Source organism: Kryptolebias marmoratus, linkage group LG18 (genome assembly GCF_001649575.2).
Source record: "Kryptolebias marmoratus isolate JLee-2015 linkage group LG18, ASM164957v2, whole genome shotgun sequence".
In the NCBI taxonomy this organism is placed as follows: Eukaryota; Metazoa; Chordata; class Actinopteri; order Cyprinodontiformes; family Rivulidae; genus Kryptolebias; species Kryptolebias marmoratus.
In genome coordinates this window covers 788552-796253 of record NC_051447.1, presented here as the reverse complement: position 1 = coordinate 796253, position 7702 = coordinate 788552, and the positions used below count along the sequence as shown (strand labels likewise).

At 43.3% G+C, this 7702-nt stretch overlaps 2 long non-coding RNA genes across 2 annotated transcripts; both read left to right on the top strand.

Annotated features, from left to right (window-relative positions):
• The first annotated feature begins 889 nt into the window (after positions 1 to 889).
• Positions 890 to 1607, top strand: LOC112451116. Its single transcript, XR_003039867.2, has 3 exons — positions 890 to 1027; positions 1097 to 1249; positions 1339 to 1607. It is a non-coding gene; the product is annotated as an uncharacterized LOC112451116 (long non-coding RNA).
• Positions 1608 to 5925: 4318 nt separating this feature from the next.
• LOC119617925 lies at positions 5926 to 6444 on the top strand. The gene is made up of 3 exons (XR_005234387.1): positions 5926 to 6015; positions 6085 to 6237; positions 6327 to 6444. It is a non-coding gene; the product is annotated as an uncharacterized LOC119617925 (long non-coding RNA).
• Positions 6445 to 7702: the final 1258 nt, after the last annotated feature.

The following is a 7702-nucleotide window of genomic DNA, read 5'->3' as shown; positions in this document are numbered from 1 at the left end:
AATCTGAATTTTATGGTATTAAAAGTATAACGTGGCACTGGAGATGTTGATTTATCAAATCATGAAAAAAATAATTTAATTAAAGCTCCCTTTACGTTGGAGGATGACCCCAGCAATTACAGGCCTAGCAGTCATTGAAAGCATGTCACCCACTGCCTTTTACACCAGAGATTTAAAATAAGATTTGGAGAAATAATGGAGTGTTTTGGTTAAACCTAAAGATAGTTCTGAGCAATCTAATGCAGTGTGTCAGGAATGACTTACACTCAAAGTACATGTTGGGGATGATCCTCATCTATTACCACACCAAAGTTTAGCCCAATATCTGTAAAATTGGCTGTTTTTGTCATTTTTGCCTTTTCTTAGGTGAGTCGGCTGTGTTGATAACTTTGAATTGGATTGTCCAACATGTAATAAGTTGTAGATGTACATCCAATGAATAGCTTCAAAAGATTTCATTAAATCTGTTCAAAATGACATATTTTGCTAAACAGTACAGACAAACAAAGACATGCACATACACATAACATTGTCCTCACCCTTTTTTCTTTGGTGGCATGTGATAATGAGCTTTGTGTGCTACTTTATGTGCATCAAAACCCCCATGTGTACAGCAGAAACCTTATCATGCTATCTGTTGAACAAGCTTTACTGTGTAGAAAAGTGATTCCATTTACCAGCAGAGTCTTAACTCCTCAGCCTGCTCTGATGTAAATTGTTATGGAAATATGACATTTGGTTGTAAGAAAAATGGAACTCTATAAGGACTTGCATTCTTCATCACTGTCCAGATTTGCACAAATGCCAAATATCACGTGTGTCCACTGCTCTTTCTGTTATTGTCATGGGTATGTTTGAAAAAAGTCTGTGATTAATATTAATGTTTGTAAGGGTTTTCATGACTGCAGGTCTCACCCAAGATGGCTGCCAATCAACGGCAGCTGCGCCTCGTCAACCTGCTGAGGGCTCCTCAGCATAAAAGCCAGCAGTCATGATGGACTCGCCGCTGGAGCATTGAACCTCAATGGTAGTTCGGTCTTCAGCCAGTATTTGTGTTTGAGGAAGAGATTACTTACCTGTGTGTTTTTGCCTTCAGATGAGCCTGACCTGTTTTCTGAGTACTCCCCTCGACGATCCTCTGGAAGTCTGGTCTGCTGCCCTCCAACCACTTGCCTGTCTTCATGCACTTCATCTCCTCGGAAGGCTTTTGGATCTCAACCATCTTTCTCCACCAAGGATCCAAGAACCCGTAAGAGAAAAAATACAAACAATTTGAGTAGCACTAGAACAAGCAGTCTCCTCCAGGAACCATCAGTAAAACTCTTTCCTCTTCTTCAGGATTCCAGCAGATGACCACTGTACATAGCTTTGCACCTTTCTCCACTGTAAATAATAAACACTGTTTGACTTTTTGAAAACTGTTTTTCTGTCGTTCCTGGTTCTCGTATCAATCTGGGTTTCCGAGACGTGACATTTGCTGCGTTTTGAGTTTGTCTGGAATTCCTGTTGGTTGACCTATACAATTTAAATAAACACCCTCATCGAGTCCATAATCATCTAAGCTTCTCTAAAACTTAGTCCCATTTTTACCTATACCAACCAGATCTTTCCACTCCTTCATACACTGAGTACCGTGGGCATTTTTATTCTAACCAATGCAAAAGATATTTGTTTGATGTGAGGTATCAATGAATCTGTGATCAATCTCATAGTCTCTTGATGAAATCTGTAGACCTAGTTGCACTTCTTGAGCCTGGTTTGGTCCAGTTTGGTCACCATGAAAATCATGGCAGTCCTGTTCTTCTAAACATCCATATCGATCCGGGGCTGGTTCCGTCACGTCACATGCTTCACAAATTCATAATCGTTAACTAATGTGCATTGGTGCTACAGGTTATTGTATTCTAATTATATGTGAAGTAGTCACCTGTGTTGTAGTTTTAAGAAGTTCTATTTCTGAAACATCACCAATGTAATAATTCAGCATGGAGATGTATTCTCTGTAATCATATGTGCAAGCGTTGTTCTAAATATTGTGCCAATGTTGGTGATTGATGTAATAAATTTAGATATTATTAGCGAAGTAGGTGTCTCTTCTGTGGTTGTGGACGTAATGAACTTAGGTGTGGTAGTTACTGTAGGCATGGTTAGCTGAATACATGTCTTTGTGGTCATATATCTTTCCTAATATTCCCCCTATCATTTCAAGCTACCAATTTTAATCTGCTCTACATCACCTTCTCCCTGAACAGGAGTTGTTATGTTTGGATTTCTCATCAGCATGGTATATTTATAGGAATTCTCCTCACCATTGGTAAAATGCAGTCTGCAGCTGCCTCTAAGTGTCATAAACCCGAGGGTTTCTGTCCAGAGAGCGAGACCAAGACCAANTTCCGGCTTTACCGGAACCGGAACCCATGCAGGTTGGGCGTGCCCAACTCACGTCAGAGGAATGTAGAAGACGCAGGTTGAACAATGCATGTTTTTATTGTGGTAACCCAGGGCACTACGTCTCCCACTGTCCGTTGCGGGGAAACGGGAACACCCACCAGTAGCTCGTAAGATACTGGTGGGCACACTCGCTACCTTACCGGCAAGGAGACTCATGCTTCCCGCTATTATCCAGATTAAACAGATCAAAAGTGCAGTTTCTGTTCTTCTCGATTCCGGAGCCGAGCAGAATCTGATCTCTAGAGATCTAGTGGAGAGATTAAAGATCCCCACTAGGGAGATTGCTACTGTAACCGTCGCTGGAGTTACTGGCGAGAACCTAACACAGATCACTAGAGAGACGGAGGAGGTACACCTCATCATTTCAGGAAATCATCATTAGACAAATAAGTTCTTCGTTTTCGAGTCTTCCACGACCCAAATGATTCTAGGGTATAGTTGGCTACAGAAACACAATCCAGTCATAAACTGGGAACGAGACAGAATAGAGAACTGGAGCGATAAATGCTTAAAGGAGTGTTTACGTTCAGCAGTGCCAAGTCAGAACAGAATCTATCCTCCTAGAGAAGAGATCGATCTGACATCGATTCCGCCCACTTACCATGATCTGGCGGCGGCATTCAGCAAACAGAGGGTGCTGTCGCTACCCCCCCACCGTCCTTACGATTGCGCAATTGATCTGATATCTGATTCATCTTTTCCTACGTCATGGTTATACAATCTGTCGAGACCAGAAAGGGAGTCTATGAAAGAGTACATCGAGGAATCATTAGCATCCGGAATTATTCGTCCATCCACGTCACCTATGGGAGCAGGGTTCTTTTTTGTTAAAAAGAAGGATGGCACCTTGAGACCTTGTATTGATTATCGAGGGTTAAATGAGATCACGGTTAAAAACAAGTACCCCCTGCCTCTAATCGATTCCATTCACGAACAGTTGCACTCTGCATCCATTTTCTCGAAACTTGACTTGAGAAATGCCTATCATCTAGTCAGAATAAAGGAGGGGGACGAATGGAAAACCGCTTTTAGAACCCCTCTAGGACATTTCGAGTACTTAGTCATGCCTTTTGGTCTTACAAATGCCCCTGCTGTTTTTCAAGCTCTCGTCAATGACATATTACGAGATTTTATTGGAGACTTCGTTTTCGTCTATTTGGATGACATACTAATTTATTCAAAAAATGAGGAGGATCACATCAGACAAGTCAAAACCGTACTCAAAAGATTGTATGAGAACCAACTGTTTATTAAAGCAGAGAAATGCGAGTTTCATGTCCGGACCGTCTCATTTTTGGGTTTCATTTTTGAGGAGGGACAATACAGATCTGATCCTGGGAAGATCAAAGCAGTGGTGGAGTGGCCAGTACCGGAGACCAGAAAACAACTCCAGAGATTTTTGGGATTTGCAAATTTCTATCGCCGCTTCATTAAGGACTATAGTCGGATCGCATCTCCATTAACCCAACTGACATCCGTAAAAAGAATTTTCAGATGGTCTCCTGAAGCAGACGATGCATTTTCAAGACTCAAAAGACTGTTCTCATCAGCACCCGTTCTTTGTCATCCTGATCCTTCTCGACAGTTTATAGTTGAAGTAGATGCTTCAGATTTGGGAGTAGGAGCAATACTTTCTCAGAGATCACCGTCTGATAGTAAAGTTCATCCATGTGCATTTTTCTCTCGTCGATTATCTCCTGCAGAAAGAAACTATGATGTGGGCAACCGAGAGTTACTGGCAATTAAGATGGCTCTGGAGGAATGGCGACACTGGCTGGAGGGTACAGAAACTCCTTTTCTTATTTGGACCGACCACAAGAACCTGACCTATCTTCGCGAGGCAAGACGCCTCACTCCCCGGCAGGCTCGGTGGTCATTATTTTTCAACAGGTTTCATTACATACTCACCTTCAGACCAGGGTCCAAAAACACAAAACCAGATGCATTATTACGTCAGTTTTCAGCACCGGACACTGTGGACCAAGAGGAGAACATTATTGCACCCACCTGCATTGTAGGTATGTTAACATGGACCATTGAAAAAGAGATTAAGGAAGCTCAGATTACTGAACCTGACCCGGGCACTGGCCCTACTGGCACACTTTTTGTCCCTACCACAATGAGGTCCAAGGTCCTTGACTGGATACACACAAACAAGTTATCCTGCCACCCAGGTGCAACTAGAATGATAGCGTTAGTTAAGAAACATTTTTGGTGGCCTTCCATCACACCTGATGTAAGAGAATATGTTGCTGCTTGTTCAACCTGTGCTCGCAATAAAACAGGAAACCAACCACCAGCTGGACTGTTACAACCATTACCGACACCCAGCCGACCATGGTCCCACATTTCGGTGGATTTCATCACTGGACTTCCCCCTTCTGAAGGTAACACCACTATCTTCACTGTCATAGACCGGTTTTCTAAAGCAGCACATTTCATTCCACTACCCAAGCTTCCATCTGCCTTCGAGACTGCTCAACTGTTAATCCAACATGTTTTTCGAATCCAGGGTATACCTACCGATGTCGTCTCTGATCGTGGACCACAATTCATATCTCAAGTCTGGCAGTGTTTTTGCAAAGCATTGGGAGCTTCCTCCAGTCTCACCTCAGGTTACCACCCGCAATCAAATGGACAGGCGGAACGCTGTAACCAGGAGCTGGAGAACACACTACGCTGTGTGGTTGAAAGGAACCCTTCTGCATGGAGCCAGCATTTAGTTTGGGTCGAGTACGCCCACAACGCTCATACCTCGGCAGCCACAGGTATGTCACCTTTTGAGGCTTCACTGGGTTATTTACCTCCCTTGTTCCCAGGTCAAGAGACTGACGTCGCAGTTCCGTCAGTTCTGCACCATTTTCGCCGTTGTCGCAGGGTATGGCGACAAACCAGATCAGCCTTGCTCCGTACGGCTGACCAAAATAAAAGGTACGCTGATCGCCACCGCACCAGTCTACAGGGTGGGACAAAGAGTGTGGTTGTCTACAAGGAACATCCATCTGCGAGAGACACCCAGAAAGATGTCTCCTCGCTTCATTGGACCGTTTCCCATCACTCACATTATCAACCCTTCAGCAGTAAGACTCCAGCTACCTAGATCATTACATATCCACCCCACGTTTCACGTCTCACAGCTTAAGATGGTCTCGGAAAGTCCATTGTGCCCACCTACCGACCTCCCTCCACCCGCCCGACTTATCGACAACCACCCGGCCTTCACCGTGAGGACCATTCTGGACGTTCGTCGACGTGGCCGTGGTTTCCAGTACCTGGTGGATTGGGAGGGTTACGGTCCAGAGGAGCGGTCTTGGATACCCCGTTCCTTCATTATGGACCCGACCCTCATCACCACGTTCTTCAAGAACCACCCCGAAAAACGCCTGAGGTCGCCAGGGGGCGATCCTTGAGGGGGGGGGTGCTGTAAGGGTTTTCATGACTGCAGGTCTCACCCAAGATGGCTGCCAATCAACAGCAGCTGCGCCTCGTCAACCTGCTGAGGGCTCCTCAGCATAAAAGCCAGCAGTCATGATGGACTCGCCGCTGGAGCATTGAACCTCAATGGTAGTTCGGTCTTCAGCCAGTAGTTGTGTTTGAGGAAGAGATTACTTACCTGTGTGTTTTTGCCTTCAGATGAGCCTGACCTGTTTTCTGAGTACTCCCCTCGACGATCCTCTGGAAGTCTGGTCTGCTGCCCTCCAACCACTTGCCTGTCTTCATGCACTTCATCTCCTCGGAAGGCTTTTGGATCTCAACCATCTTTCTCCACCAAGGATCCAAGAACCCGTAAGAGAAAAAATACAAACAATTTGAGTAGCACTAGAACAAGCAGTCTCCTCCAGGAACCATCAGTAAAACTCTTTCCTCTTCTTCAGGATTCCAGCGGATGACCGCTGTACATAGCTTTGCACCTTTCTCCACTGTAAATAATAAACACTGTTTGACTTTTTTGAAAACTGTTTTCTGTCGTTCCTGGTTCTCGTACCAATCTGGGTTCCCGAGACGTGACAATGTTACTGTGTCTTCGGCCTGTTCAGACATGATAAGTTAAGGTACAAATAAAACTATTTAAAGTGCATGTGCTGTGTCCCATCCAAACGGGACGTGCCATTTGTAAGTGCGCGTTAAAGAAAATTCTGATGGGTTATCCCAAATTCTGAGAGACCCAGCACCATTCTTGAGAACTGTTCTGATGCATTGTATAAAAATTTATTTTAAAAAATCTACTCTTTTTTTTCTAAAATAGTCCTGTGCCCTTTATGTTGAAGAGAGAAAAGTAGGGAAATCATTTTGGTGGCTTTCTTGATTTCCATCTCAGTTCAGTCCTTTGGAATTTAATGAACGCCTCAGAAAGTGATCAATGCATGTACATCTACAACTTTTGGAGTTAACCCCATTCATGATAGCTGCCAGAGATAAGTAGGCTTAGCCAAGAGAAAAAAAATGGTATAGCTCTGTCAATTTTACAAATATTAAGCTAAAATTTAGTGTGATTGTCGTGGAGAGTCATTCCCAAGACATTCTCAAAGTGTTGGGAATGTGAAAAATTGGTTTTTGAAAGTTTGCCATTAAGTAATGGAGTGAACTGTGTCTGTCTGTTAGAAAAACATTTAATGAATGACTGTACATATTTTACTGAAACTCTCAAAAAGTAATCATTTAATACACATCTTCAGTGGATTAACTTTTGGAGTGATCTTAATTCAAGATGACCACCACAGCTAAGAGACAATAACCAGCACAAAAATGTCTACAACTCAGCCAGTTTCACAGATACTAATCTAAAATCTAGTGTGGTAGCTGCACTTCATTCCCAAAACATACTCCAAGCACTACACATTGCAGAATATAATTGCTGAATACTGTTTTAACTATTGGCACCAACCTTGTGTGTCAGTTTGCAAAACTTCTCATGAGTTACTGGGCAGACTGTAATGACACTCTCAGAAAGTAATCATTAGATATTTATCAACAACTGATTCAAAGGCTTCTCTACCTTTCTTTGTTTCTCTCTCTCTCTTCTGAGGGCTTCAGGAGGGTTAACTTTTAGAGTCAACTGAAGTCATCACAGCTAATAGACATATGCACAGAAACAGAAAAACGTCTATATCTCAGTAAATATTTCAGATACTGAACTAAAATTTGGTGTAGCTTAGACTCATCTACAGCCCATTCTCTGAATGCCAACAAATCTTGCGGGATCTTACAATGTCAAATGTGACCTTGCAGAACGTCATTTACAAGAGCGCCT